This window comes from Populus nigra, chromosome 2 (assembly GCF_951802175.1).
Source record: "Populus nigra chromosome 2, ddPopNigr1.1, whole genome shotgun sequence".
Classification (NCBI taxonomy): Eukaryota; Viridiplantae; Streptophyta; class Magnoliopsida; order Malpighiales; family Salicaceae; genus Populus; species Populus nigra.
The window spans coordinates 15569666-15574665 of NC_084853.1; positions in this window are offsets into that span (position 1 = coordinate 15569666).

Genomic DNA, 5000 nt, shown 5'->3' on the forward strand with positions numbered 1-5000 from the left:
AGGCCTCGGCAGCGGGCACGTCACGCCACGAGGTCGGGGATTGCGAGGAGAGCCAACGCATGGGCGCGCGCACGGCAATTTAATGCCACGCCCACGCCAGCGTAGAGCTCTCCTCGCAATCCCCAAGCTCGGCGGTCCGCACCAGCCACGTCGGCCAGGCCTCCGACTTGCGAGCAGGGGCAGCGGCCACCGCCGCCGTGACGTCGCGGCAAGCAGACAGCCGCGCAGCAGCTGCCAGCACCTTGGCACAAGCACGGCAAATGAATGCCACGCCCACGCCGCGGATAAGCAGCCCCAACGCGCCCGACGGCTTGGAGCGGGTCCCGAAGACGGTGGCCGGAATCGGGTCGTCGCCGGCCGGAAAACGGGTCATCGATGCCGGCAATACTTCGGGCCATGAGGCCCCCCACCTTAGTCCGAGTTTAGCAACAGCCCACATATCCCCCGCGGCAGGCCTATGGGCGCCAGGCCAGCGCGCCCCATGGCCAGTCAGGGGGCACCCCCCTAAAGAGCAATAAGTGTCATTGAAGCTCTGGCAGGGGGAGACACTACTAGGTCCCAGCTGTCACCCCCCCTCTAAAAAATTCATTTCTTGGTATTTTGAGCTGAAATTTTGCACAGAGGTTGGCAAAAATCCAATCCAACTTTATTAATTTTTCCAGAATTTTTCGAGGTCGGGAAGTATTTTTTTTTATTTTCCTACCATTAAAAATCGAGGAAATCGGAAAAAATAGGAACCGGCTCGGAATGACCCCAAATTCAGTGGGCAGCCTCATAAAAATATGGCTGATTTTACTGGATTGATTTCATGTGGAAAGCACGACGTTTTGTTGTAGGAATGCGGGAACCCCGGCGGCTCGCCTGCCGCGGCCAGCGACGTCGGGCTGGCCCCTGCAGCGCCTAGCCTCTCCCACGCGGGGGGCAGGCCAGAGCGCGGGGGGCCAGGGCCCGAAGGCAGCCCCCCCGCGGGCGAGAGAGCAAGCCAGCAGGGGCTGTCGCCTGCCGCGGCCAGCGACGTCGGGCTGGCCCCTGCAGCGCCTAGCCTCTCCCACGCGGGGGGCAGGCCAGAACGCGGGGGGCCAGGGCCCGAAGGCAGCCCCCCCGCGGGCGAGAGAGCAAGCCAGCAGGGGCTGTCGCCTGCCGCGGCCAGCGACGTCGGGCTGGCCCCTGCCGCGGCCAGCGATGTCGGGCTGTCGCCTGCCGCGGCCAGCGACGTCGGGCTGGCCCCTGCAGCGCCTAGCCTCTCCCACGCAGGGGGCAGGCCAGAACGCGGGGGGCCAGGGCCCGAAGGCAGCCCCCCCGCGGGCGAGAGAGCAAGCCAGCAGGGGCTGTCCGCGCGTCGCGCAGCGCGGCATGGCTGCGGGGGCCGCGCGCGCGCGCCCAAGCGCCCAAGGGCCCCCAAGGGCCCCAGGCCCTCAGGCCCCAGCGCCCCAGCGCCCAGCGCGGGCGGGCGCGCGCGCGCGTGTGGTCTTTGAGGGGCGCCGGCCTGGTGGCTCCCTAAAGAGCAATAAGTGTCATTGCAGCTCTGGCAGGGGGAGACACTACTAGGTCCCAGCTGTCACCCCCCCTCTAAAAAATTCATTTCTTGGTATTTTGAGCTGAAATTTTGCACAGAGGTTGGCAAAAATCCAATCCACCTTCATTAATTTTCCCAGAATTTTTCGAGGTCGGGAAGTATTTGTTTTAATTTTCCTACCATTAGAAATCGAGTAAATCCGCAAAACTAGGAACCGGCCCGGAATGACCCCAAATTCAGTGGGCAGCCTCATAAAAATATGGCTGATTTTACTGGATTGGTTTCATGTGGAAAGCACGACGTTTTCTTGTAGGAATGCGGGAACCCCGGCAGCTCGCCTGCCGCGGCCAGCGACGTCGGGGACGCTGGCCTGCGCTGTCGAGCCCGCGAGGGCTGTCTCCGCGGCAGGCCCCCCCTGAACGGGGCACGACAGGCCACCGCGCTGGCTCGTCCAGCGTCGACAGTCCCTCGTCCAGGTTTCAGATCGCGCCAAGTCGAACCCATGACCTGCTCAAGCCATCGTGCGCTGCCGAATTCGCATCTGCGTGTAGGCTGCCATTCCACGCGGCAGCCCCTGTTTTCGTCAGCGTGCCCCCCTGACGAATTTTCCTGCCTGGCCCAGTCCAGCGTCCAGCCCCTGTTCGTCGAAAAATCTGCGCTGCCGATTTTCCACGCGGCAGCCCCTCTTTTCGTCAGCGTGCCCCCCTGACGAATTTTCCTGCCTGGCCCGGCCAGTCCAGCCCCTGTTCGTCGAAAAATCTGCGCTGCCGATTTTCCACGCGGCAGCCCCTCTTTTCGTCAGCGTGCCCCCCTGACGAATTTTCCTGCCTGGCCCGGCCGGTCCAGCATCCAGCCCCTGTTCGTCGAAAAATCTGCGCTGCCGATTTTCCACGCGGCAGCCCCTGTTTTCCTCAGCGTGCCCCCCTGACGAATGTTCGTCGAAAAATCTGCGCTGCCGATTTTCCACGCGGCAGCCCCTCTTTTCGTCAGCGTGCCCCCCTGACGAATGTTCGTCGAAAAATCTGCGCTGCCGATTTTCCACGCGGCAGCCCCTCTTTTCGTCAGCGTGCCCCCTGACGAATTTTCCTGCCTGGCCCAGTCCAGCGTCCAGCCCCTGTTCGTCGAAAAATCTGCGCTGCCGATTTTCCACGCGGCAGCCCCTCTTTTCGTCAGCGTGCCCCCCTGACGAATTTTCCTGCCTGGCCCGGCCGGTCCAGCCCCTGTTCGTCGAAAAATCTGCGCTGCCGATTTTCCACTCCGCAGCCCCTGTTTTCGTCAGCGTGCCCCCCTGACGAATTTTCCTGCCTGGCCCGGCCAGTCCAGCGCCCAGCCCCTGTTCGTCGAAAAATCTGCGCTGCCGATTTTCCCCGACGAACCTGCAGCTGCACAAATCCGCGCTGCCACTGCCCCATTGTCTGGACCAACAGTCTTTTCCATCAAGCCCTGGACTATAAATCGTCCAGACTCATCGCCAGCACCCGCTGCCGATTCTGCCGACTTTGCCGATTTCGTCGGCGCTGCCGATTCCAACACTGCCCGCCGTGCCTGAACCAGCGCTGTTTCGTCAGCGTGTCCCCTTGACGAATTTCCCTGCCTGGCCTGGACAGTCCATCTTCCAGCCCATGTTCATCGAAAAATCTGCGCTGCCGATTTCCCCGACGAACCTGCAGCTGCACAAATCTGTGCTGCCGATTTCCCCCCCTGTCGGCATGGCTGCCGCTGCCCCGATGTCCAGACCAACAGTCTTTTTTGTCGACTTTGCCGATTTTGTCCGCGCTGCCGATTCCAACACTACCCCCTGCATCCAAACCAGCATTGTTTCGTCAGCTCTTCCCCTGACGATTTTAGCCCTGTAACAAACAGTAGGCCTCCAATCCCGCCAACGGGAGCCAAGTTGATAGGGAAGAGAATTGAATGACGCGCCTGGTCCTCGCACCCCGCCACCCGAGGGGCCTTTTTCCCGGCAGCCTCTGAAAAACTCTAGCTTTCACGGTCCTCGCCGCCCCTCACCACCATGGCAGGCCTCTAATCCCACCCATCAGCAGTTGTAGCCGATAGGGCAGTGATTTGAATGACGCGTCGCGGGCCTCCGGGTCATCTCACCCGGCCATTAATTGGAGCGTTTTTGGCTGGCCGAGGATGGGGGGATGGATCTCTTCTTCCGAAAAAGCAAACAGTACATCGGGAGTTATGTTGACGGGGCATGGAATTGAATGACCCGTCGCGGGCCGCCGGGTCATCTCACCCGGCCATCCCGGGGAGCGTTTTTCCCGGCAGCATCGGGGAAACTCTTGCTTTCACTGCCCGCTGCCCAAGTCCCCACTCGAATCGGCCCCCCGCGCCAACAAGCCAACGCTGCCGAATCGGCAGACACTGCTGCCGAATCTGCCGACACTGCCCCGCGGGCTGCCACTGCCCCAGTGTCTAAACCAGCGGTCTTTCTCATCGAGCCTTGGACTATCCAGTCCGTCCTGACTCATCGCCAGCACCTGCTGCCGATTCTGCCGACTTTGCCGATTTTCTCGGCGCTGCCGATTCCAACACTGCGCCCACCGTGTCTGAACCAGCGCTGTTTCGTCAGCGTGTCCCCTCGACGAATTTTCCTGCCTGGCCTGGACAGTCCACCGTCCAGCCCGTGTTCGTCGAAAAATCTGCGCTGCCGATTCTGCCGACTTTGCCGATTTCGTCGGCGCTGCCGATTCCAACACTGCCCGCCGTGCCTGAACCAGCGCTGTTTCGTCAGCGTGTCCCCTCGACAAATTTTCCTGCCTGGCCTGGACAGTCCATCGCCCAGCCCATGTTCGTCGCAAAATCTGCGCTGCCGATTTTCCCCGACGAACCTGCAGCCGCACAAATCTGCGCTGCCGAATCTGCCGACACTGTCCCGCGGGCTGCCACTGCCCCAGTGTCTAAACCAGCAGTCTTTCTCGTCGAGCCTTGGACTATCCAGCCCGTCCAGACCCATCGCCAGCACCCGCTGCCGATTCTGCCGACTTTGCCGATTTCGTCGGCGCTGCCGATTCCACCACTGCCCGCCGTGCCTGAACCAGCGCTGTTTCGTCAGCGTGTCCCCTCGATGAATTTTCCTGCATGGCCCGGCCAGTCCAGCGTCCAGCCCATGTTCGTCGAAAAATCTGCGCTGCCGATTCTGCCGACTTTGCCGATTTCGTCGGCGCTGCCGATTCCAACACTGCCCGCCGTGCCTGAACCAGCGCTGTTTCGTCAGCGTGTCCCCTCGACAAATTTTCCTGCCTGGCCTGGACAGTCCACCGTCCAGCCCGTGTTCGTCGAAAAATCTGCGCTGCCGATTCTGCCGACTTTGCCGATTTCGTCGGCGCTGCCGATTCCAACACTGCCCGCCGTGCCTGAACCAGCGCTGTTTCGTCAGCGTGTCCCCTCGACAAATTTTCCTGCCTGGCCTGGACAGTCCATCGCCCAGCCCATGTTCGTCGCAAAATCTGCGCTGCCGATTTTCCCCGACGAA